This window comes from Pleurodeles waltl, chromosome 6, assembly GCF_031143425.1.
Source record: "Pleurodeles waltl isolate 20211129_DDA chromosome 6, aPleWal1.hap1.20221129, whole genome shotgun sequence".
In the NCBI taxonomy this organism is placed as follows: Eukaryota; Metazoa; Chordata; class Amphibia; order Caudata; family Salamandridae; genus Pleurodeles; species Pleurodeles waltl.
Window position 1 is genome coordinate 429,822,480 of NC_090445.1, and position 27,637 is coordinate 429,850,116.

The window sequence follows — 27,637 nt, forward strand, 5'->3', positions numbered from 1 at the left end:
AATTCTTGCTGAGCAGCACTTTATAAACTTACAAGGGCCCAAAACTGGATTGGTACCACTAGCCGGGGCACGACTCATACTTGGCAGAGTTCAGGTGCTGCAACAGGTGAGTTGGGAGCCTTTTATGGCCCTGAGACTTACGAAAATAGGAGACCGGTCAGCTGGCCCTTGGAGTCATTCTGGGTGTTGGGCTCAAGTAATGTGGGTTCAGTCCTTCTCACCCAGGTAAGGAAGGCAGCAGATCAGCACAGAAAGACAGCCGTCCTACCAGAACAGCAGTCCAACAGAGTGTCAGTCTTTCAGTAGCACAGCAGTCCTTCTTCCTGACAGAGTATCCACAGGTCCAAGAGTGTACTGAGTCGGTAGGGTCAGAGGTCCACATCTAATACCCAGAAGTGCCTTTGAAGAGGGGGATACGTAAAAGAAGGGCTTGAAAGTGCACAAAGGTCCTTCCTTTCTGTCCTGGCTCCAGACTCACTACAGGGGGTTAAGCAGTCCTTTATGTGGGGATTAGACATAGCCTATTCAGATGTAAGCTTGAGGCTGAATCCAGCACCTTCTTCCCACCCTGCCCAGGAAGGCCCATCAAGATATGGATGGCCCATCAATCACACCTAAGCTCCATTTGCGTGTGGCTGTCTAGAGGGAATGCACAAAACCCAGATGTCACCCACCCCAGACGTGTATTGGAGACAGGCTGCAGGCACACATGGCTAAAAGCAGGAAAATGCCAACTTTCTAAAATTGGCATTTTCAAAACTGTATCAATAAATCTGACTTCACCATTAAAAAAGGTTTATTGTTACAGTTTCATAGGTACTAAACATGATATATCTACTCCTTCTCAATTAGGAATTAAAGCCTATTAAATGTAATAAGAAATCCCCAATGTTATCTTGTGAGATGTATAGGCCTCACAGTAGTAAAAAAAGAATTTGGGAGTTGTTAACTACCAGGATATATAAAACTTAAAAGTAAATGTAATTCCTTTTAATTACACAGCACCCTGCCCTATAGGCTAACTAGGGCGTACCTTTAAATGAATATGCCAGTTAGGTATATACCAGTCAAACCATGCTTTAGGGAGAGAGCACAAGCACTTTAGCTCCGGTTAGCCATGGTAAACTGCACAGAGTTCTAAAGCCAACAAAAATGAATTCAACATAATTGGAGGCAAGCAGGCAAACAGTTTAGAGGAAGACCACCCTGAGGCTGTAAGGTGTAACACATGTCGCCTCCCCAGCTGAAAGTGGGGAGAACTACCCAACCTCCTGGGAGTTCTCATCACTAAGGCAGAAGGACCTAGACCATCAGCATTAGCGTAGTCTATCAAAGGTCTGTGTTCCGCCATAAAGTCCATACCATGTAGGGAGATGGACCACCTGACCAATTTTGGGTTCTAACCCCTCATTTACATTAGCTACCTGAGGGGCCTATGGTCTGTCTGAATCCTGAAGTGAGCCCCAAACAGGTGTGGTCTCAACTTCATTATTGCCAAGATCAATAACACTCCACCTCTGTTCCCTCGGAAGTAACCTCCTAGAGATGAAAGGTACTGGTTGGTCTAGGCCCTCATCATTAAAGTGCTGAAAGTACTGCTCCTTTGCTGTGATCTGAAGTATCAGTTTGAACAATGAATTCCCAGGAAAAGCCAAGGGCTGTGAGCACAGGGGCTCTGCTGTGATAGTCCCAGCTGTGAGCAGGGCTAGTCGTGCCTTAGTCATGCCTTATTTCCCCCTTCTGAGTGATATCAGAGATGTTGTTTTCTTTTCAAACACAGTACCAGTTTAAATTATGTTATGCCTTTGAAACCTTCTGTAGCTTGGGTACTCAGTTCTTAACATAATGTCAGTGTTTAAAGCTGAACTAGACCAATGATAATTGTCAAGAGAATGTCTGAACACCTGGGCCTCACCCAGGTAATCCAGGAAGCACATGTCAACTGTCTACAACTGCTGGTTCTTTATTTGATCCTCCTAATAGAAAAAAGACATTTGAGGAACATATGCAATTATATTAATGGTTAATGAGTTCTTAATTGATCCTCTTAAGGGAAAGAAGACAGTTGAGAAACATGTGCAACTACAATAACGACTAAAGTGTTCCTCTGTTTTCCCCATGAGTTTCCTTGCACCTTGTTTGGGCCGGCTATAAAAGCTGGTGTTTCAGACTAAACCCTGCTTAGCCTTCTTTAACTTGGAAGCAACGCTTACTAGTCTCCAGTCTTCAGCAGCCTTCCCTTCGCAGTGGCAGTCCTCTCTTTGCAGCGGCATCCATATTTTCAGAGAGACATGCTTCCTAAAGTTCCAACCTAGTATTTCCGATCTTCTCTGCAGTTACCACAATAACTGTAAAAGACAGGCAGCTTGCAATTTATCTCTCGTATCCCCCTTTCTTGCACTGGCAAAAAGACACAAGCCATCCCAAATATGGTAACACAAGTTTTTCTATTTAATTTGGGATCTTGATCAGCGCTGATAAATCAAACTCATCTAAAGCTAAACAATAATATTTGGATGAATCTCATGACTGAAAAGACATTGGAGAAAAGTTGTATTTCTTTTAATAGCTGCACTTTCCTGCATCTTGTGCTCATAGTTGGTTTTCAATCCATGTTTTCTCGATCAAAATCTGATGCTGGTGTTCTAAAGGCTTTTTGGGACAATTGAGAACTATCATTTAATTACCACTGCATATTTGCATATGAACCATGAACTCTTAAGATTCTTGAAATACTGAAGAATTTAAAGTGGTTTTGTTGTGATTACCCAGTTATTTTTTCTCAGTGAAATCCTTGTGCATGATAATTCCAGTTCATGATAATTCCTGAATAATTATTGAATCACACTGGGGACTGTTTCTAGTGTGAATTATGGGTATGTTGATTTGACGTTAGTTAATGCCAGAGATCTATTTAGTGTTTCATGTATTAAAGTGAGGTTTCATTACAATTCAATCCAAGTCCAGACCCTTGTATCTGAATAATGCTGATTGCCAGTATCCTGAATCTAGAACCAGAATTGAGATATGCTGGAGCCCTGTAGTGCCCAGAGCAGAGAAATCTGAATATGTAGAAGTGCTAGTATTTCTATCTTACTCTCTCATCCCAACCCCCTCCCCCTTGGAAATTCAGAGGGTTGGGGTGTGCTGCCCTGTAAGTTCTCATTGGGATTCGGGTATTATCGTCGTCCCATCGGAACCACCTGGAATTCAGGTGAGTGGCTCATAACGTGCACATGGCCTGCTTTAGGGAATCAAATGCTTTCTGGCATGCCTCAGTCCAAATCTTAAAAGCCAGCTCAGTCAAGGGGGCAACAATGGTGTTATATCCCTTGATAAACCTCCTGTAATATCCTGTGAGGCCCAGGAAGGCTCTCACTCTAGTTTGAGTACTGAGCGGCTCCCAGGCCATGATAGTTTGCATCCTGGCCTGGAGGGGCTGCACCTTACCGCCATCCAACAGGTGTCTTAAGTACACCACAGACCCCTGCTCTATCTGGTACTTGCTAGCCTTGACAGTTAGGCCTGCATTTTGCAGAGCCTGAAGCACTTCCTGCAGGTGGAACAGGTCATCCTTCCAGCTGCTACTGAAGACAGCTATATCACCCCTGTATGCAGTACTGAAAACCTCCAAACCAGCCAAGGTTTGGTTCACCAGCCACTGGAATGTTGCAGGGGGCCATCTTTAATCCAAATGGCATCACTTTTAATTGGTAGTGGCCCCTGGAATGGAGAATGCTGGACCTTTCCTTGGCTCCTTCAGTTAGAGCAATCTGCCAGTACGCTGAAGTCAGATCAAAAGTACTCAGGAACTGAGCAGCCCCTAATCTGTCAATCAGCTCATCAGCCCAGGAAAAGAGATGAGCATCAGTCTTGGTGACTGAGTTGAGCCCTCTGGTATCCATATAGAACCTCTGCTCTGGGATAGAGCCCTGGGGGGCTGCTTTTGGTACCAGCCCAACAGGGCTAGACCAGGGGCCACTGGAAGGCTTAATCACCCCTAACTCCAACATCTTAGAGACTTCCTCCTTGATGCTGGCCCTCACTGTGTCCGACAGCCTGTATATTTAATTTTTGACATGGGGTTGTCTCTTGTATCAATATCATGGGTACACGGATGTGTAACCCCAGGAGTGAAGGACAACATAGAGATCTGTCCCAGCAATTGCTGTCCCTCTGTTGTTCTGTTGGCAGGCTGGAGGAGAGGTTTACACCTTCCATTGACCCATCCTTCTCTTTGGAGGCTAGGATGTCAAGCAGTGGTTCACTCACTTCTTCCTCCCTACCATCTGTCACCAACAGCATGATAACCACAGACCTCTCAAAGTGTGGTTTGAGGCAGTTGATATGGAGGAACCTTAGGGGGTGTTTGGAGGTCTTGAGGTCCATCAAGTAGGTGAACTCCCCCTTCCTCTCAACCACTTCATAAGGCCCAGTCCAACAGCCGTGGAGGGCCCTGGGCACCACTGGCTTCATCACCCACACTTTCTGCCCATGCTGGAATTCCACAGGCATAGCCATCTAGTCATACCTTTGCTTCAGTACCTCCTGAATTGCCTCCAGATTTGCTTTTAAAACATGGCTGTGTGGCTCCAGATGGCTAGCATGTAGCCAACCACTTCCTAGGGAGGCTTCCCGGCAGATTGCTTCCACCCTTCCCTAATCAGGCTGAGAGGTCTTACAGAGTGCCCATACAGGCATTCAAAGGGGCTAAAACAAACCCCCTTCTGTGGCACCTCTCTGCAAGCAAAGAGCAAGCATGGTGAGAGCATGTCCCACTTATGGCTCATGGACTCTGGTAGACCCTTGTTCATGCCCTCAAGTTGAATCTCTCAACAAGCCCAAGCCCAGTGGTTTGTGTATGAAATAGTATAGAAAACTCTAATAACTAACTCCACACTCCTTCCATATTGACTGCATGTAAGCACACATAAAGTTGGGGCCCCTGTCAGACACCACTTCTTCAACTAGGAGCCTTGATGGAATAGTTGTAAAATGTGTGCATGTGGGCAGGGCTCCATGTTTCCAGTCCTCACCTTTTACAAATAATGTTATCAAGTGACTGAGGGCCCGTGTGCTAAGCCTGTGTTGTAAATAGAGGAGGATATGCAGGCAAATTAATAGGGTGGATGAGCCAAAGCCAAGCCATCATTCTGGCTTTACTCTAAGAGGTTTTGCACAAGTTGAGCCATGAAAACATTTGGCATGTTGAAGTCCTTCACTCTAGTACATCAGATTATATCACCGCATAGACATACATTTATTAACAATAATGCCATTAGTAAATTAAAAACACAAAAAGGAAGATGGAGGGAGTGCTGAAACCTTTCAAACATGCACCCCCAGTCACAGATCTGGATTAATTCCATTGTTCTTTTGAGCACCATGCCACCCCAGTTTGGACCCAGCCGTATGCAACTCAGTCTTGACCCTGCTCCCAATAGGAATAGTCCAGCCTGAACTACCAGGCCAGATCCTCCCTGGACCAGAAATAAGCATCCTAGGACCTCTTTCTGGGTATCACCCCTCATCAGCCACGCTAGCTTGAATCCAGTGGCACAGGGAGCAAGGGACCCACAACTGGGCATATCCTTTGCCACTTTGTAAATTAACAGGCCAGTCAGCAGTCATGTAAACCTGAAACGTGGCCTAGATTCTTATTATAGTTGGAGCAACATTACAGGCTATTAACTCATATATAAGAGGTGTTTTAACAATGTACATCCTGAAATCAGGTATTCAAAAATGCACTCATATGTAATAATAAAAAAATGAGGCTCAGTGAAATAAAATATTTTCCCAGTATCACACAATTTGAACAAGCAGGGAAACTGGTATTGATTCACATTTTGAAATATGGCTACTAGATCAGTAGTTCTCTCTCTCTCTCTCTCTCTATATATATATATATATATATACATATATATATATATATGCAAAACAGAAAGGAGAAGTCTGGGTAGTTCCCAAATTTAGGTGGAGAGAAGCTCCAGTTAGGAGCACTTTGCAGCACCAGCGAGACTCTAGATTTGTTCATCTCAAATGTCTGTTTTTCTAGCAATGTTGTTAAGCATAGAATTGGCACAGTGCCGTCCACGCCATGCTAGAAGGTGACAAAGCCTTTTGTCATTTATACAGCAAAATCTTTAAGCATTCCAGGTTGGCTTGGATGGTATTTTACCTGTCCAAAGCTGTAATACTGTGACTGGAGGGGAGAAGGGCTTTTGTCATTTTATAGCTTGCACTGATGGCACTGGGCCACCCATAGTTCTCCTTTTTGCATAAATTATGCATCACTCTAACCCTGAAAGGGTTTTATTTTTTATATATATATATATACTCAGAACAAAGTGCGGAATGCGGAAGCAGTATCACAGTGGTCCTGGCCGGGTTCCGGAAATCCCATAAATACAAAACGTTTTTCCTCTTCATTTAAGTAAGGCCATGACACCTCCAAAGTGCTGTCAATCCAAATACAGGTTTGTTAGGAAGAAATACGTCTCCCCTCCAACGCGTTTCGGCCGTAGCCTTGATCACGGATGGAGTGGGTAAACAATACACATATTTAAATACTATCAAACACAAATGACGGACATTCATACAAATCTCAACATTGTCGCTCTAACAGTGGCGACCATCTTAGAGTGATGTGATCTTACTCAACTTGAAGCCATGCAAGCCACGGGACAGTTTTTCCACACCTCCATCACACAGTTGGAAGCACAGACCAAACAGTTTCAAGATAAATGTGAAGATTTTGAAAAGTAGATGCCTGAGTGACAATATTCACATTTGCAACCTAAAAGAGGGGCCACAAGGAGAAAACATATAAAGGAGAAAACATATACCTATGCCTAAAAACTATCTTCAAGAATGTTTTGCAGAGCCCCCAGGACTTTGATGTCATCATCATTAGAGTGTATCGACTGGGAAGGAAATCTAACAACACCTCATCTCAGCATAGAGATGTAGTAGCAAAGCTGATAGATTGCAGAATAGAGGAAGCAAGTAGGAGAAAAGGCAGACGCTCATGTCAGTTTCAGTTTAAATACTTTAGGTTTCTCCTTAATCAGCATCCTACCCCCACTAGAAGAGAAGAGATCTAAGAGCAGTCACGCAAATCCTTAATGACAAGCAAATAAAATATTGCTGGATCTTTCCAAATGCACTTCAATTCACCTGGCAGGGCTCTGAGATAACAATCAGCAACATGGAAGAGGGACTAAAGCATCTGAGATCAGAGAGCCTATAAATCAGCTTTGAACTACAAGCAACTCTGGGACTAGGAAGACCAAGGAGATCACAAGACAGAAAAACACCAGGCCACTGCAAAAGCAAAGAAACAGATTCACAGAAGGTATGTGACTATAATCAATCAGAGACTATAACAAAGTCACCTCTTATACAAATAGGGGACATGAAGGTTGAGGAAAGAAACAGAAAGAAATAGCTGGGTTTTGTTTGGTGGGAGAGAGACATCAGAAGAAGAGAAGTAGAAATGAAGTAGGAATGAAGAGAGGTGCAAACTACCTAAGACCATTATAAGTGAAAAAAGCATACTCAAAAGCAGGTCTGGACACATGGAGATTCGATAGGCATGAGGCCAACGGTATACCCCTGAGTGTTGTGGTGGTCTCTATATAACTGTATTGAGTCCTTACTACAGGAGACATAATGGACCCCATGAGTAGATTATTTAGAATTAGTTATTCTTTAAATGTTTGGTCCATACAAGTTAATGTAAAGGGTTTACCAAGCTTTGGCAATCTATATGACCACTAAGTGTACCATAGGTGACATACCAAGCATGATACTTGAAGACAATACAGTTCAAATTAATTGTTTAAACCTCAGAGGTCTGAAATGTCCTACTAAGAGACAAATGTTCTGGAACTACATAATCACATTCTTATAACAAACTCATCTGCAACACAAAGACCAGTTAAGAATGAAACACAGACCATATCTCATACAGTTCTGGGTCTTGGAACTCTCAAAATCAGCCAATGTAGTAATATTGGGCAGACAAAGCCTGGGAGGAGAGACAATTGACTTGGCTAGGAACCCTGATGCTACATAAAGGTCCAGAGAGCATTCAGAGAATTTGTTCCGGTGGCTAGTTACAGTTTAGCTAGAACGCTGGTAACTTGAAGAGGATGGTAGATGTGACAATGGAAGTTAGAGAATCGTACCAGTAGACCAGCATTTCCCAGAGTCAAGTGTGAAGCTCCAGCCACTGTCGGAATGTCATCTTCAGGCACATGTCCAGGTCAATAAGAGCAGACATGGTATTTAAATCCAACTTTAATACACTCTTTTTCTGGCAACATTGGTTGTTGTGACTCCTAGGGAAAAGCGGCTGGGCCACGGTACGCTTAGGTGCCGCAGCGAGATGCCGCCTTTGGAGTAAGTGTGACAATCAGGTTCAACTCCCCTCCGCATGTTCCCTGAGCAGAGGCTATCCACCTTGTATTCATACGGCCATACCTCTAAAGTATAACCCGGTAGGTTTGTGTGCATTTGAATATTTACTAGCTCACTGTCTAGCATATCTATCTAGCCCCTCACGTATTAGGGATCCTTGACCCTGAAGAATGCCCCAGACCGTTTAGGCGCTTAGAGAGGGCAGAAACATGTTGGCCCCCACTTTTTTCCGACACTTTGAATCATAAAACTCAAAGGTGCCCCCACTGTTCTTTTAACCTTACCTACAAACACCTGCAATAAATTATTATATCTAACAGGTGATTTGCAAGGTAATTTTATTATCTATCTCATCTTTAAACTGGATCCCTCGACTTATCCAGCAAGATAGCATTTCAGCACTCCCTCAGAGTTCTTTAAACAACGAGGTTGAGTCCGCCCAGTTAGTATTATCTTACCTGGGTGGGGCTAGGTGGTCATATGATGAAGCATGACACTATAGTGTGTGTTAGACCACCTGGTCTATAAAGGGAACTCCCTCACACACCTAACTGCCACCTTCACCCCCTATGTCCATGAAGGTGATCATCTAACCGGCGAACCCTGAGCCTAAATAGGCTACTAGAGACCTATGCTCTACACCCCCCACACACTTCTGTGTTTGAAACTCCTAGGGAAAAACATAGCAATTTGACCTGATTCCCCACTGTGTTCCCTGGGGTGTAATAATATCTGAGCCACTTCCCTGCTCCCACCATTGTAGTTTGCTCTCTTTACATATTTTCCCAACACCTTCTTTTTCCTGTTAGCTCATTAGGTTTTGCCTTCCAGTCTTGAGCACATTTTAAAGTACATACAAAACAAATAGCTTCTTGTAAACTAACGTGGTGGTGCTGCTTCACCAATTGCTGCGTGCTCTGTAATAAGGACTCCAACAGCTGTTCAATACATTTTCTTAACTATCTTTTCTTTGGTAGCACTCTTTGTTAATAACCATCTATCACCTTTCTATGAGATTCTATTGCACAAGACTCTTGAAGTAAAGTTTCTGTGCTGACAAGGGAATCATTCTTCAAAAGAATCAGTTGACTTGTATGTCCATAACATGGTGACATTATGAAATAATTGAAGAAAAATCCATCAAGTGAAAAAATACGCCCTTGCTGGACATTACATTTCGAAGTGGAAGAAAGCAAGGAGAAAACTGTAATAAATTTAATCAAAATGAATAAGAAAAGCTGTGGAATAGAAATTGAATATAGGACGATGGAGGAATCAGATAAGTTTGTTTCAGCCCAGGAAGAAATGCATGTACACCATGGAGTGAAGTATGCAAGGAATTTTATGAAAAATCATCAATATGGACAGAGTAACCAGAGGCAGTCTGTGCAAAAACAAGGATATAGGACAAAGAAGAACTGGTAGGCACCTCCAAATGTGGTTGTTAATAAGCAACTTCATTGATAGAAGCAGCAGTAGAAAACTGTAGACTCACGTCTAATGTGAACTAGCATGAGGAGTAGCAAGTGGAACCAGTGGAAGTTCACCATCTGAATTTCCCAGCCTGGGAGAAGCAATATTGGTATTACTTAATGCTTGTAGAGAGATCTCCTGCAGGGTAGTGAGAGGAGGCAGGGAACTAACTAGGAGCCCTCAGGGCCTTCTATGTAGGACTGACCACATGTTGTAGCTTGATGAGATCAACAGAAACAAACTGTTTGTTTCGCCAACCAGCAAGAGGTGGCAAAATCAAAGTTCTGGCATCTTGAATGCCAAGGACTGGCACTGGTGTTCGATTTCACAGAGCAAATTTCTTTCTCCAAACTAGATCCCCAACCTTAGGAATCCAGCTAGAAGATGCTGGTTGCTCCTTCACTATGTCAGTGACAGAACATTTGGAAACTTCTTTTGAGTGCTCATCCCAGAGCTCCTATAGTTCCTGTAAGACAGCAAAACATTCATTGATGTCGAAAGACATATCTGCCTTGACTGTGCCAAGGTTATCTAGATATGGAGCGTATATCTAGACACTGAAGAGGAACTCATTGGGAGTCCGGTCACCCACAGATCATCTAGGCAGATTATTTAAAGCTCTCTGGACTCCATACAGGTGATGGATCCAACTACAACCCAAACCTAATACTGTAGCTGTTAAGGACTGCTTTAAGTTACTGATCTTCCGTACCACTATCCAGTTTCCATCTGGGTTATGGGGGGAGGAATAATGCACAGCAACACCAAGAGTTTCCATGGTATCCCAGTAAGCCTTAGAGACAAATGTGGTCCCCGGTCCAAGTGGAATGTTACTACATCATATGTCCCGATAAAGACCTGCAACTCTTTAATAAAAGTTCGAGCATCAACTGATCGCTGTGGCCACACCCGTAGAAATCTAGAACATGAACCAGCGGCCAATAGAATACATTTTAACACACCATCTGAGTGCAGAGGTCTGCAATGCTCCAAAAAGACACGTTATAGAGGTTTGGTTGAAACTAAGAGGAGTGTCTACGGTGCGGGTGCTGCAGTGGAACTTTTAATTTGCTGACAAATACCATAACTGAGGACATATTGTTTAGTTTGTTTGGACAGACCATGCCACCAATAGTGTTTCTGAAGAAAGAAAACTCTAGCCACCACACCTGCCTGGGCAGACACTAATCCTTCATCAGCAGCAATAATTAATTCTAGCCTGCGGTCCTCGTTGGGCATCAATCAATCATCCATCCTGGGAATGTAAGCAAAAGGCTTGTTTTGAGCATTCAATAAATAGGAACATTTTGCTGGATACTTCTTAGGTAATGGAGCGCCACTATGTGAAGCAGTAACAGCAGCCACAATGTCATCATCTACTCTCGTTTGAGACCGAGTAATCACGGCTCCAACAGCAGTCTGAACTGCCAATTTGGCAGCTTCATCAGCCAGTGAATTCCTTGCAATGTATACCCCGACATGATGACTCAGTGTATGAATTACATGAGCCTGTGGCAAGCAATCTTTAAGATGCAACACTTTTGCCCAAAGCAATCTATGCTTCATAGGGTTTCCTTTAGAATCTCTGATTCTATTCAGGGAAATTTCAGTAAATTTCCATTAAAAGGCTGTACACAGTAATACGAATCACACACTGTCAGTGTGGGGAATTCAGGATCCATATTCTTCAGCGCCAGAATCAAAGCTTTGAATTCAGCCAGCTGAGCGGTACAATCCCCCAAGGATTAAGTAAATCTTTTTTGTGCATGAAGCACTCCATCTTTCATGACACTGTGTAATGCAGCACATGCAGCCTAGTATCATTTAGTGCCAACTGCGGGCTGAGCTGAACCAGCACTATATATTATCTAATCATTCTGAACTAGAGGCAAATTGTCACTGGGCACAAGGTGTTCTTGTTCATACTGGAGGAATTCTCGTGTCTGCATAGTAGAGTCAAAAACATAGTCAACATCAGTAGCTGTTAAGGAGGTGGTCCATTGTATCCATCTTGTATGTAAGGCTTTTGCATCAGGGAAATCTAAAATGGTGACTCAGCGCGGGCCCTAATGTACTTCACTGCAATGTTATGTGGATTTGTACAGTGCAGTTAATCACCTGTGATGGCATCCGGACGAAGGCGAGGAGAGGAGTGGCTCGGTTCGGGAGTAGAAGTAAGTTTAAAAAAAAAAATTATTCTTTTATTATTAATTCCCCCGGCCCCACCAACCCCCTGTGCGCCGCCCGCCCCCATGAATCCCCAGGAGCTGCGACCGCTTCTTCATTGCTTCTGCCAGAGGGGCACTCCTTTTCACTCTTTGTGTTGGGGAGTCGTGTCTATTGTATGTAGTTGGGACTCCTCTTTTTTTAATTTCTTGAGGCTGCCGGATTCCTGATACCTTTGTGTCTCTCCTAGTGTCTTATTTTCCTCCGTCTTTCTCTCCTCTCTCTTTTCCCTTGGGTGCTGATCTTCCTGCTTTCATTCCACCTCGTTTTCCTCCCAGTCATTTAATCCATCTTCTTTTTCTAGTCTCTGTGTGATTGGCCTGTTTTTGTCCCAGCCCCTAACTCTTTCTTCATTATCTTACTTATAGACAAGTTATCACTGCCATCGATGCCAGTGCTTCCTTGTCGTCCTGAAAGATGATCACAAACAAATCATGATCCTCCCATTCCCATGGATTTTCCTCTGCCTCTTCTGTTGTCCCTTGCTACTTTCCCTCCCCTTACCCTACCGTAGTCTCCCTATTTTTTCTCCCATTTGAGGGGCACCCTGATCCTTCTTTCACATTATGCTCCATGATCTGCAGCCTCAAACACATTAATTTGGATGAATTCTGTTTCTTTGATCCTACGAAGTCACACAATGGTTCCGCTAACTTCTTAGTTTGCAGTCTAATCAATATTGCTGCCAACTGACTCTTCACATTCGGTAAAAATCCCTGCACAAAAGCAGCACTTACAGGTTCCTGAGCCATCTCCTTCAGATGAGCAATGTCTGAGTACCACTTAAACACATCCATAAGCCTGTCTAGATAATCTGCAGACATCTCGCCCTTATTTTGCTTGCAATTTGAAATGCTAGTTTGAGTCGTTTTGACCAGGCACACATCTGCAACCATATTGAACAATGCATCCTTTGCTGTATTCAATGCACCATCGTTTCTGGGATCCTGTTTTCGCCATGATGACTTTTCTAACTAATCAGTCTCTCAATTCACTTTGTATCACTAACCATAATATTTTGTTTACATCAGTCCAATTTGGCCTGTACATCTCAAACACACTCTGCAATGCTTTGGGCTTTCTCCAATGTTTGGAAATTGATTCTTAATGTGCAGCAAGTCGGAGGTGTACAATATACATGGATTTATGGCCACAAGGAATTCTGTTAATGGGAGATGGGTCTCAGGAGCAGCTGGGGAGGGGTCTTCCTCATCTGCATTACTAGAATGAGGGGACGGAAAGCATCTCATAGCCAGTTGGTCTGCTGTCCTTGCGTGATTGTGGGGTTGTGTTATCTGGTATCTCTGCGCTCAGCTGGGACAGAAGGCATTCGCTCTCTAGACGGATCCGTAGTAGTGGAAAATGCTTCTTGTCTAGTCACTCATCCTCCTCCACCAGGTGCTTTACTGTCAGTCAGTTTCACTGCAGCACTCAGTTGAAGGTCACGTCTTTGTGCTCTGTACCCTACTGGACCTGCTCTGTTTCTAGGGAAAACATATAGAAAATTCCCTTCCCTTTTGTCTTGCCTTGCCCTGTGCTTCTCTTGTGGTTCACTGATCTGGAGGAATAGAGAGGGAGCAGGTGGAACAATGAGAGCGCGAGCCTTAACTCTGCCCCTGAGGTATTACTTATTTGATATTCCAGTTACTCCTTGGTATTTTTCATACCACCGACTTGGGATTCATGCTTACGCCTGTAAGCCTCCTCTTGCTGTTATGAAAAGAGTAGCTACTATTCGGAGTCTATCTTATTTTAAAGGGTGGCTATTGTTCAGCATGTATCTTGTTTTAGGATCTTTTAACTTCTTTTGCAAAATACTAAATCTTGCTATGCAAGGGTACCACGTTCGGGAAAGGACTTATTCTCATCCTTATTAATAAGTCCCACCCACCCACTATTACAGGTACTTGCACGCAGCTTTACCGAGATGGAGGTATATACTGTGGGCAGGATTATCTTGGAATGGGGGATTGCTATGTTTTGATTATTCAGCTCTCATCACTGTTACTTTACTCATTCACACACAGAAGACAGAAAGAAGGGTCTGCCAGCCTTGTGCCAACAGCCTATCCCAATGATAGGGTTTAAAGGCAATGGTAAACAGGGTAGGGGTACCCTTGGTTATTTCACTAACTGAGCTCATGGAAAGATCACCTTGCATTTGGCTGACCTTCAGTTGACCTTCAGTTGTTCTTCCAAGGGGATATTGAGGGGCTGAAGTGGCTCGGTCAGGGGCCTCCTCCTCACAAACATCAATCCTTCAAGGGTGTCTTCTTTTGGTCCCGGTGCTCCTGCCAATCTTCCCTGTTTCTGCCTATCTCTAGAGCCTGCTTGCTCTAAACGATGATTTTACATATACATGAAGTTCTTGTCTCTGCATCCCTCTACCTACTCAACCAGTCTATCATCCTGCTGTCTTCTATGCAGGCGGCACGTTTTATGCACTTTTAACACGTTTCAGACAAATCCAAGACAAAATACATGACATACAAGCAAGTGAAAAATAGTGAGCGCAGTTACCCTTCACCTAAATTTGGTTCAATCTGCTTTCGCTGCCCTACGGAATCACCAGGCCAGGCGCTGGGACTTGCTTCACCCTAGGCACCCTTCAGAAATCTCTCCCTTAACTCTGGTGCTTGGGGTCTTCATGTGGAGTTCAGTCCCGCACATTTCTGTTTGCCTTCTAGGACGATTTCTGGCACACAATGTTCTGTAAAAGAAAACACAACACTGGGGATAGAGTATATAAGTCTAACATGCATCTCTTGCATAAATACGAGCAACCATTAAAAAACTAAGCAAAGAAATTGCTTTTTCAACAGACCAGAGCCTCATTGGATTATTAGTTGGAGCACGTAATGCTAAAATCCGAAACTGTCCTTACGATTATGCAGTTTTTCTCACTACAGTTGAATGGAAGATTGAGCATGTTATAGAAGTGAGTCCTACAGATAGTTACTAATGAGCAGGTGCCAGGATCTTCATGAGGGAAGAAAAGTGAGAAGACCTTGGAGAAGAGATACAGTTAACCCTAACAGGGACTGATTCTAGTATTTTCTAAAATCCTCCATTCCTTGGCCAACTTCAGATCAAGGCTATGCTTTGCCTCCATGGTTCAGCAGAAATGTGAAGTTTACCACACGGAATTACAAAATTATAATTCACTTAAACTGGGTGCAGTGGACTTTAAGCAAGTGCGAAAACTACATCGTAATTGATTAATTAATTAAATGTTACTGTGCATGTTAGGGCACACATGAGTATTAGCATTTTTATAGCAAACATAAGCATGAGCACAAGTGCAGGTGAATTCACTTTAACAGCACCCTTTTTGGTACATTGGGTGGCGAGATGCAGAAATACATCTCTTATCTTTTCTGCCCAATATCAAGCACCAATTGTCAAGTCTGTAGTAACTAGAAATATTTCCTTTCACCGGAGCACTTGACTGTGATATGAAGATGAAGGAGTTATTATTTTTTTAGCAGAGGAGCCTTTTCTGCCATTGAAGGAGGCTGTTGGTTTCCTCTTCGAATGTAAGGAATCTTCTGTTGTCGTTTCGTAGAGCTCAGGAGCTGTTGCTGTCTTTTCCAGCAAGGAATATCTGCACATGGCTTATGTTTACACACCCCTTGAACAGGACCAAGAGGAACTTCCTCTGTTCCTGCGGACCTACTTTTTAGGGTGTTCAACTCGGTTTTAGTTCTTTAAACTTCATTATTCGGTCTCAAGAGAGAAGCCTGCAAAAGGTACACCCAAGATCTTCTGCTGCACTTTAAGACTTGCAGATGGCGCCACAGCTACCACTGACAGGGAGGATGTGCACAGAGACTTGCCATGTTGTTTGCTCTATTGATTGTCTGATCTAACATGGCCATTCCCTTCTTGAGAACTATTGGAAATGTGCATTTTGTTGCTTTGGGCTTTGTATTTGCAGCAATGCACATGGGCTGTTGAGTTAGCTCTTACTATAATTTTCACTATGGTTTGGCACCGTTTCCTTCCTATTGTGTCCTTCCTCTTGCTTTCTGTTCTGGGAGATGTATAGGATATAGATTCTGAAGCATTTTATTGTCTCTTCGCTTCTGAGGTGACAAGAGAATATGGAACGGGGTACTACATGTAAACAAAGAATCTGAACCTGGTGCTCTATTTGTCATCCATCTTCCTTACAGCAGGGCTTATTGTGATAGGAAACATTTGCATAGACGGTGCTGCAGTACCAGGAACCAAGGAGAACACTGCCTTTGCTTGAGGGTTTAGACGCCTCCCATAGGAAGAAGACATCTTGTCAAAGTTGAATGCCTTGGCTGCTTTGCTGGTCACCCAATGAAAGTACATTCCCTCACAAATTTGTAGAATTTAAAAAACTAGTGTATCTGGTGCTTCTGAGGAAATGTCTCTTCAGTCTGATGAAGTATCTGTTTGACCTATGCACTGAGGAGAATCAGATGGCATTGTATGTCTTTGAGGATGTCTGTGTTCTTATTTAGGACTATCGTATGTTGGCTTATTCTCACTCCTATGATACTGCCTGAGGAAATCAATACAGAGCCGACCTCTTAGATGTGACTCTTTGGACAGTTGCTTCTCCTAATGGTTCTCCTGGAAAACATCCTGAACAACTAGGTCCTAAACAACTACTTGCCTAAACCACTACTGCTAAACAACTAAAAAGTCTCTACAACAAAGTACCGAACAACTACTGTCTAAACAATGATTTTGCCTGAATAACGATTGCCTGAACAACGAATTTTAAGGTACCTAGTTGTTCCTTCACATATTCGGTTCTCCTTCTTTGGGTGAATCTCCTTCGGTTGCTGTTTAGATCACACATCATTCTTGAATCTTTTGTGCTTATGAATTGACTTGCCATTGTTTGTAGTTGACAAGGGAGCAGGTGGTATAGGGAAAGACAGGAGTACCCCAAGGTGGTTCTTTTGGATGCAGGAGTATACTTCTGACTTCTGCAGCAGCTGAGAACAGGGAAATGGCTTTAATGCTCTTCCTGGGCTAATACTGAATGTTGTATCATGGGCCATCAATGTCTAGGGTCCGAATATAACAATGATTGACTTTTGTGGCTCTTGACAAAAAGTCTTGATAAAGAAGTCTTGATCAAGAATTGTGACTTGTTGAACAGGAATTGTCTGATGCCAGTGTGGCTAAGTGCTTTGAAATTGAGCAAGATTGACTGTGATGCCACGTTGTTACAAATTGGGCCACTAGTTGGCAGAGATATACACCCTGTCTAAGTAGGGACCACAACCCTAGTCAGGGTAAGTCACAACACAACCTGAATTATTCTGTGCTCACCCTTGGATAGCTTGGCACAGAGCAGGTGGGTTTAACTTAGAAAGCAATGTGTAAAGTATTTGTGCAATAACTCATACAGTAACACAGTGAAAACGCCCCCAAAAGTACTCCACATCAGTTTAGGAGAATAGATAATATTTATCTGAATAAAACAAGATCAAAACTACAAGAATCCAATATGTCAATATATCACTTTTTAGAGGTTAAGGTAAGTCTTAATTGATAGGAATCAATGGATGAATCTTTTTAGCACAAAGTACCTGGGATGCATAAAAAATAACCACACAGAGGGCTGCACAGAGGTGAAGCGTCGGAAATTAAACTGATGTGTCGATTTTTCCGGCACGGCGAAGGTGATGGGTCGATTATTTCCTCGTGAGCAAGGTGATGCATCAATTTCCGGGTGCAAAGCCTCGGCTCCTTTCTGCAATTAGGGGATATTTTGATGCCCAAGGAAGATGTGTGGAAAATCCAAAATGTGCTGCGGTGATGAGACATGTGCTGCATTGATGCAGGAGGCGCTGTGGTGATTTTTCAGCCGCAAGGCAGGCGCTGTGTCGATTCTGCAGGGGATGCGTTGATTTTTGCAGGCGTTGTGTCGGTTTTCCACGATAGTGGATTTTCTCCCTCTGGTGAAGTCTTTGATGGCCCTGAGACTTCTTAGCAGGAGACATGCTCAGTCCAAGCACTTGAAGATCACTTGCAGGGGAAAATAAAGTCCTTGCAGCAGAGTCAGGGGACAGCAGGCAGCAGGGAAACAAGCAGGAGAGCAGTCCTTCCAGAAAAGCAGTCCAGATGAGTCCTTTGGGCAGCACAGCAGTCCCTCTGACAGAATCCAATTATAGGTCCAGAATTTTCTGATTTGAGGGGGTCCCAGACTCAGGGGGTCATTCTAAGTCTGGCGGGCGGCAGAGGCCGCCCGCCAGACTTCCCCCCTCCAAAATACCGCTCCGCGGTCGCAAGACCGCTGAGGGTATTTTGGCTTTTGCACTGGGCTGGCGGGCGACCGCCAAAAGGCCGCCCGCCAGCCCAGTGCAAAAACCCTTCCCACGAGGACGCCGGCTCAGAATTGAGCCGGCGGAGTGGGAAGGTGCGACGGGTGCAGTTGCACCCGTCGCGTATTTCAGTGTCTGCAATGCAGACACTGAAATACAAAGTGGGGCCCCCAGGGGCCCCACGACAGCCCATACCGCCATCCTGTTCCTGGCGGGAGAACCGCCAGGAACAGGATGGCGGTATGGGCTGTCAGAATCCCCCATGGCGGAGCAGTAAGCTGCGCCGCCATGGGGGATTCCCAGGGCAGCGGAAAATCGGCGGGAGACCGCCGGTTTTCCGCATCTGACCGCGGCCAAACCGCCGCAGTCAGAATGCCCTGCGGGGCACCGCCAGCCTGTTGGCGGTGCTCCCGCCGACCCTGGCCCCGGCGGTCAAGGACCGCCGGGGTCAGAATCACCCCCTCAGTATGTATACCCAAATGTTCCTTTGAAGTGGGGTAGACTTCAAAGAGTGGTTTTGAAGTGCACCAGTTTCCCTATCATCCCAGTACTGGCTGCCAGGAGATCTGTTGGGGGGTGATCAGTCCTTTGTAGGAGGTCAGACCACTAGCCTTTGAAGTGTAAATGAGAACCCTTCCACCTTTCCTGCCCAGGAAGACCCATCAGTTTGCAGATGAATACAGCTGAGTGTCTTGTCTGCAGCTGAGTATGGATGTCTGGATGGAATGCACAAGGAGAGCTGTCAACCAGCACAGACCTGATGTGGATTATAGACAGGCTGTAAGGCACAGAGAGCAGTAAGTGCAGAGAAATGTCTACTTTCTAAAAGTGGCATTTTTCAAATAGTAATGTTAAATCCAGCTTCATCAGTACGTAGGATTTCTCACTAGCTTTCCAACCACACCATAAATGACAATGCCACTCCGTTCAGATCAGAAATTACCACTTAAAAGTAAATAAGGGAATTTCCTATGCTGGCCTACGATAGTAGCAGGCTTCACAATAGTGAAACATGACTTTGGGTATTTTTCACTACCGGGACATGTAAAACCTACAAGTACATGTCCTGCCTTTTACTTACATAGCACCCTGCCCTGTGGGCTACCTGGGGCCTACATTAGGAGTGACTCATATGAAAGAAAAGGGGTGATCTGGGCGTGGCAAGAAGATTTAGATGCCAAGTCGGGGTGGCAGCAGAGAAGGCCTCCAACCCAGTGGGTACCTGGTTTACCAGTCTCTGGAAGGCGGCAGGAACATTTTTTAGACCAAAGGACATCACCCTGAATTGGTAGTGGCTCTGAAGTCTGACCTCTCCTTGACTTCATCAGTTAGGGTGATCTGCCAGTACCCCAAAGTGAGATCAAAGGTACTTAAATACCTGGCATTCCCTAATCTGCCAATCACCTCATCATCCCAGGGTATGGGATGAGCATCCACACAAAGACTTAGTTCAGGTGTGGTACCGGGTGGGGCAGGTTTTGGTCCCAGAACCACAGGGCTGGATCAGGGGCTATTGGAGGTTTCTATCACCTCAAATCCAGCATTTTAACAACCTCACTCTTGATGCTAGCCCTCACCTTATCCGACAACCTGTAAGACTTGGCAGGGAGGTTGTCTCCTGTGTCCACATCGTTATTACACAGGTAGGGTAATTCCAGGAGTAAGGGAGAAAAGAGAAGAGAACTGTTCTAATACCTGGCGGCATCCCTCTGCTGTCCAGGAGTCAAGGTGGGGGAAAGGATCGCTGTGTAAACAGACCCATCTTTGTACTTGGAAGCTAGGAGGTCAGGATTGGATGGTTGCAAGCCATGTATGTGAGAGGGTTTTGCGTTTTACCACTGGTTATAGATGCTTGCCGGACCAGATTGGAAACAACTTGATGTGTTGACTATGAACACTTCAGTAGTGAAAATATAGGGAGCATGGAATGGATGGCTGCAAGCCATGTATGCAAAAGTGCTTGTGCTTTTCTATTAGTTACAGATACTTGTCAGACCAGATTGGGAACAGTGTAGAGATTTTCATTGGTAAGGATACTCACTTGGTAAAAGAATGGGAAGAGGAGATTAGGTGGTTGTAAGCCATCCACAAGATAGGTTTTTTGGAGTGTAGGATGACGAATATTGGTCAGGTTTTGGTACAAATGAGGATATGGTTGACATTACCAGCTTTGCATGATTCCTGCATTTGGTGCCGGTCGGCCAATATAGGTCAGTGTGAATGATAGAGTGAAGGAGGTGGTTATGTTACTTCGATGGGGAACTAAAGAAAATATATGTTTTCAAATTTAAATCTCATTGGGCAAGGTGCAATATTACTATGTATCGGATTGTGGGGAATCAATAAAAGATGAAGATTTTTAGCAAAATTAATTTATGGATAAAATGAGTGAGTAAAATATGATTTAAATAAGAGATTTTTCTAAAAGTTGGATACTTACTTTAATTATAATGTTTGTATATTATAAAACGTAATTATGCTGAGGGAATGTGTAAATTTTAAGATTTAAATATTGAGGTAAGGACTCTTTTCACTCCTTTTATCAAGCCACACAAGGCCACCTTGCGTGGCCATACATGTCTTGATAAACCTAGAGTTACTCAAGGCAGCGATTTGCGTTGCCTGCACTACTCAGCAGCAGGGAGGCATTGAATGAGTGGAGCATGGGTGTTCTCACATATTCACCCATTTCACTCATGTATTTTGGCGCATTCCCAGATTTACTATTAATGGTAGACTTAGAAATGTGTCAAAATCCTATGCCTTGCTAGGAGATGTTTATAGAGGAGAAATATATTTAGTTCTCTTTTCTTTGCTTTTTCTATGTGTGCTGCATTCTGAAACACACATTGAAAGAGCCTTCCTGCACAAGAACAATCCTTCCTGCAATGCAGGCACCCTTGCACCATAGGCAGCCAAAAGTGCGCCAGTGCTGGGAAAGAACAGGAATGCGCAATATGATGGTATAAAAGAGCATTTTTGCCCTTTCCTTTTCACGCAGCGCAACAAAGTGGTTTGCTGCTTTGTGCTGCATGAAAGAATGATAAACATGCCCCAAAGTCTTTGAAATCTAGGTGGGAATGAGACACATCATGCAGCTCAAATCCACTTAGTCCCTTTCTCTGTACAAAACCCTTTCTCTGTGCTTAACATTTTGCCATAACAACACAAATGCGTCACTAAACTAAAATATTAAAAAGGGTGAAAATGCTGCCTTTTGTAGGCATGTCATATTTGTTTAAGTGACTTTTGAATATAAATATTTAAAGTTCGGATCCGGGATTCCGCACAAGAGCTGAGATATTCTCCTGTTTGTGAATATTATTGAGAATCCCATGATGGATAATCCACCGTCTCCAAGACAGATGTTGCTCGATTCTGGACTGAGTAGGACTGATGTCTGGAGCTCCTGGATGCTGTAATGTAAGACTATGTTGAGTTTAGGATGGGTGATTGGAGGCGGTCGGAGGAGCGTCAGACAAGGACCGAGAGAAGCACCTGCGTCTGCTGTGCTCTTGTACTTACAGAGAAACATCTCAGGGCTAGACCTGCTGAGCCGAGAAGAAACCCCACCGCCACGCCTCCAAGGTCACCACTATCCCAACGTGCCACTTATAACCTAAAGTGCCTTAAGACTTCACGTTTCTCTCAAAGATGTAATTAAACTTGAATGGAAAGAGTGAGCTAAAACAACCCATGACAGAAAAGCGCATTTATTGCTCCCCCACCGCCAGTCATCGCCCTGTCCTCCCAGTGTGGCATTAACCAATGAGAGCTATGATTACAGAGAACTGGCGAGTGCACCATAAGATGAGAGGTGTGGATTCAGCCTCCGGGTTAGGAATCATGAGGTGATGACCTCAGTTTGTGCCGGCAGCTGAGGCACTGTGCAGTGAGGGAAAATAGGACTGGCAACTTTGTCGGAGCCATTGTTTCTTGTTTTGCCATTAGGGAAGGCCCAGTAGGTGGTGCACATAATATTTTTAAAAATGTTAAGTGTTATTTTTCATATGGTAGCTCTGCTTTTTTTCCCCTTAGTAATCATTTAACAATAGGCCAGGCAACTATAAAATACATTTGAAGTGTTTTCATTTCAAAGGGGGGTACATACCAGCTGTTGCTGTTTTCTGTAGTTTGGTTTTTTACTGGTGTTTAGGTCTCTCCTGTCACTTACGAAGATGGATTGTTTCTTTAAAAAAACCTTTAAAAAGCAGCTTTTAGCTTGCCCTATACTTGCCATTGGTTGGCTTCATTGTCACTTTTCTTCCTTTTCATTGGTGAGCACCTCTTTGTGCATTTTGACTTGACTTCGTCTCTAGGTTTTCGTTTTCTTCCATGGAGCATGGACCAAGTACTGATTGATTTCTTGATTTGTTTTCCTACTCTTTGCCGGTGTTCAGATTGTGACTTTTTTTTTTAGTCAGCGCCTATTGTTGGCCTTTATTTTATTTGAACATGCTCCTATGCCACTCTGTCTTGTTTTTAGCTGCTTTTGTGCCACATCGTTTTTGCAGTTTTGTCTTGGGCCCGCTGCTACCCTAGCTCATTGTTTGCTTTCCAGATTTTTTGAAACTTCACTTTCCTGTAAACCTTTCCGTGGACAGTCCATTCCAAGATGCATATAAAAACAATTTATTAAATCATAATACAGTTACATGCTGCAGCATTTACTAAGGGTGCACTTGTTTATGACTTGCCTTCCTTTTGGTTGCATTCTGTGTAATTCCACTTTCTGACCCAATTTGGGAAAGTCAAAGTAAGTTACATGTTTTTAAATTGTACTAACTGCTGACACAGGCGGGTATTAAGGGCATGCTGTCAGCAGTTCATAGATGGTATGCCTCAATAACATACTATCCTATAAAAAAAGAGCCGGCCATAACATACCACACCATTCCATACTATAAAATAACAGACCATAATATACAATATTATATTATAACAAATCATGCCATATTATACCCTACTTAGAGGAATTGGAAGTTTTGAAAAATCTGTGGGCTAGCGAGGGAAGGAGGGGTGCAGTGTTTTGCAGGTGGCAGAAAAGCGATAGTATAGTAAAGTGTCTAATGGCATGCATTCGGGTTGAGACTGTACTTCTCGTAGAGTAATGAATTTGCCAAACAAGTCCCCCATCTCAGCAAAGCCCTTTCAAGTCATCTGTTTCTGAGCACGACCTTCCTTGCTAGGAAGACCCATTGGGTGGTTCCTCCTACCTCCAGTTGTAGGTTAGCAGCACAGTGGCAGTCCAGTCAGGCGTGTCAGCGTAGCCAGTCCCATGCTGAAAGAGTACATCCCAAGTATCTATTGTGTGCCTAGGGCGTCTCAGGTTTGTGCACATTGTCATAGCTAGTGTGCATGGAGATGCATTGTCTGCTTCTACTGCAGTGTGTGGTAGGTGCAGCGTGTGGTGAAACCAGTGATGTGACTGCTGCGCTTGCAATAGTAATATAACTCAATATCAGGAGCACAAAGTCCGCCCTGCTTATATGGCAGAGACAGCACATCCCATGCCAGTCTTTACTTTTTTCCCGCCCATGTCAGTCGGGTCAGTAGTGTTCTGACATGGTCAAAAAAGGCGCTAGTGAGGGGGATAGGAATGTTAACAATAGGTAAAGAAATTTGGGCAGGACCACCATTTTGGCAATAGCTATCATTCCTGCCACCAGTAGGGGTAATCTGGGCCATACAGGGACTTTGGTTCCCAGCCCAGAACACATGTGGATGTCAGAAAGCAATGTTTTCAGATCCACGTCCACTATACTATCCTCATGGTCTGCGGTTGAGTAGGCATCACTCCTCTGGTCAGTGTCCTTGATTCAAAGGAGATGCTTTTTATCGAACGTTAGTTTGGGTTGTTGTTTGTCGGTTTTCAACGTCTCTGTGCCTTCTGCTCCTCAAGGGGCACTCTAGAGTTCTCATCCACGCACAGCGGTGCAGTAGGAGAGAGTCACCCAAGGGCAATTCAGTTGGTGGATGTCACGTGGCCCCGCCTCACCCCACAATGACTGGGGGGCGCGAGCAGGTCCGAACTCACAGGTCTAGGGCCTCACTGCACTCAGCAGCACTCACCTCCCCTTGAGCATGGCACCACCTCCCTTGAGATGGCAGACTCATTGCGGTATATATTTCTCCCCCCTTCCTGCAGTGTGGGGTGATCTGCACTCACCTCGGCTGTGCCTGAGGGTCCAGTCTTGGTCTGTGTAGGGCCAGCATTTTGGCACGGTCTCCGCAGTTTTTTGGCTCCCCCGAGACTTCAGGCCCGTGAAGGATTTGGATCTTGGGTTCCGAGTGTGGGGCCCTCACTGCTCTCCTCAGCTTCCCTTAGGTCTCCTGCTTGGCCAGCACACCTAGAAGTTCACTACAGGTCCCTTGGTCTTGATCAGTCAGCAGCGCGTCTAAGACCAGTGCCTCTGCCCCACCATAAATTGCTGTCGGTGGGGGGATGGAGCATGGATCTCAGCATGCCTGCAGCTCTTCTCTGGTGGTCTTGTCACACCTTCTGCAGATGGCCTGCTTAGCAGCCATGCTGAATGCCTTTTTACCCAGCAGGCTGCCTCCTCCAGTTCTCAGCCGCACAGGCCCACCTTGTCGATTGCTGGGGACACAACCACTGCTCACAGGACCCGCAGCACAGGATCTATGGCTATGTGCTGCCGCTCCCCCAGATTTTCAGCAGATTATGTTGGATTCAGCACTGGGTGGCTAGAGCCTCCTAGTTAGGCAGCCATCTTGCAGCCTAGCTCCCTCCCTCCCATCCCCGTACTGCGTGGTAGTTTCCTGTGTGGTAAAGACTGTATGGTAAAGGTCCTGCATGGTAAAAGCTGCAAAGTAAAAGAAATTTCCCTCCAGATAGGACACAAATGTTTTGGGGATACTGCCCTTCAGTATGTTTAACTGCACTGCTGTACAAAATTGCTAAAAGAAATTGACATAGCAAATAGCTCTCCTATAGGCAAGACTTAATTGCTTTGCTAATGCTTGTTATGAAAAGCATACCAGCGATAGGCCTTCCTTTTGAGTGCCCAAGTAATCACCTCTTTGCGTCGAAATGGGATTAAAAATTGTTTGGATAAGAAGATGATATCCAGCATATTTCCTCACTCACATTTTGACTCAAAAACCTGGAAAATGCGACGGTGGAATCCTGCTTGAGAAGAAGCAAAATATGCAGTAATTGTTGCACAAAATTGCCATTCCACATGTTTTGTGTGAATCCTAGTAGGAACAATCCGAATAGACAGGTCATACTACTCGCGGTAAATACCATACCCTGTGATATCGGTCTTTATCAGGTGCAGTATTCCCTCCCAAAACCCAAAGGTCTCGGAATGAGGCCCATTATGTCGGTAACATGACCAAGTGGTAGGTGCTGTGTTTCCTGATAGCACCACTGTTTGTTTACTGATGGTAGTAGTGGTGCTGTATTCCAGGTGGTGCTGTTGGTACTGTGTTTACTAATCCTACTTTTCCTGGTGGCGTTGCTAGTGCGCGTTTCTTCCCGGTGCCTTTTGCTGGCCCTGCGATTAGAGCAGCATTTTCTGATAATATAATTTGTTGCACGGTTTTTCCGGTGGCTTTCTCGATGCTGTAAACCCTGCAGTACTCAAGGGAGCTCCAGGCCGGCAGGAGATGGATAGCAGTGCGACCTTGGCTCGGCTGGGGCTGCTGCCTGTCGCCCTAGGCCAGGCGACTGATGCCTTGCTCACGGAGCTCTCTACGAAAATCTATTCGTCTCCCATGTTCAGCCTGTCTAGGAAGCAGTGGAGCGCTGCTTCCTTAAAGGCACAGCGCCTTCCCCCTTGGAGCGAAGGATCTAAATGACAGGCAGTGGTTCTGGTGATAACATCGGTACCTTTCTGCCCAATATCAGCTCCATCAGTATTATACGGTCACTCGGGGGTAGCATCAGCGCTCATATGCACTGCTTTAAATTGTAACACAGAATTCCTCCCTCCTCATAAAGAGGTAGAGTGTAGGGGCCTTCTGAGGAGCAATTGTTCGAATTTTCAGACTTCCTAGGCGCTTCCTCGTTGCTACTTCCGAGGCATTCAGCCTTAACTATTTGCTTTAACATTTGCAAAACCATTCATTAATCTTCTCTTTTCATTTCCTCTGTTCAACAAAGAGACTCTCAGGACCCAGCCCATCGTCTCTCAAGGCTCTGCTTGCCGCCCCCCTCAAGTCAGCCGACGAGTTCCCTTGCACTGCAGTACCCACCCCATCCTTCTACTTACCGCTCAGGCCAAATGCAGAATGTGCCCATCACTACTAAGTTATCATAGGGCAGTATTTTAGATCGCCCACACCTGAGCTCTCTTTGTATTCTGGTGCTGAAGTCACTGGATTAGGCAAGATTAAAATACCACCCACTTTGGTCCATGCCTCTTATGGTACAACCATCCTTTAATCTGGGAAGTGGCCCCAAGTTCACACTCCTGAAATATTAGTTTGAATTTTCAAGCCTTATTAGACACGACTCTCCTTCGTTTCTACACTCAACACTTATTCAGAGCGGTGGAAAGAAAACCATGGTGATTCTTCATGATAAAAACATGCACACTCTCTGCATTCTCAGTTCATTTGTCTTTAACTAAATTATCAACCATGCACTATTCCTTTTTTTACAGAAATATATTGCATGATGTTGATCATAATCGAAAGACTGTTGTTTTAATTTGAGCTAATTCCTTTTCACTTCATTAAAGTTGTATTAATTGCTCATGCGCATAACAGTATCAGGTCAATACGCTTCACGCTATTACTTGCACTCCATCAGAAATATGTGTGATGTTGAACATGTGGCAATCAGTACATGAATAAGTGGCAGATGGACAGCTGGACATTCTGTGTGATCTAGCCAAATCCAGCCCAATGCTTTTATTTTAGTAAAAAGAAAAGTACTATAATCACACCAAAACGAGATACTACACACAAGAAGTATTATCCACCACAAGGCTGCATACTAGACTAGATCAAAGAGAGGGTGTGGGTTCACTGTGGGAGCAGATGCGCAGCTTCATGTTAAGTGGGTCTATTGTTAAATCATGGATCCCACATACGTCTGTAGTAAAGTTCACATTTAATGTTCAGTTCTTGTGATGGTTTTATCTGAGATGTGTGGCACTTGTTAGGCCTAAGTGCAAGTGTGCAGGCCACAGCTGTACAGATGAGCAGGTGTACTCATGGGTGCAGTGGCTTGG